Genomic DNA, 238 nt, shown 5'->3' on the forward strand with positions numbered 1-238 from the left:
CAGCTGAGTCTTTTGTTTCCAAATCTCCAGGTGTGGAAGAAACTGGACTTCCCATAGATGGAATGAATGCACGAGCTGTTTCACTGCACAAATCCTAACATTTCACGGCCTGCAAACAGTGTCCAGACGGAGCCTTGGGGATGGGTCGGTAGGGTTGGACTCTCACTTCTCACATCTCCTCTTACATCTTGCAGCTCCTCTCTAGTCCCATTTCCCAGTCCCCATCGCATTGCTGTTC

Source organism: Piliocolobus tephrosceles, unplaced genomic scaffold (genome assembly GCF_002776525.5).
Source record: "Piliocolobus tephrosceles isolate RC106 unplaced genomic scaffold, ASM277652v3 unscaffolded_87, whole genome shotgun sequence".
NCBI lineage: Eukaryota > Metazoa > Chordata > Mammalia > Primates > Cercopithecidae > Piliocolobus > Piliocolobus tephrosceles.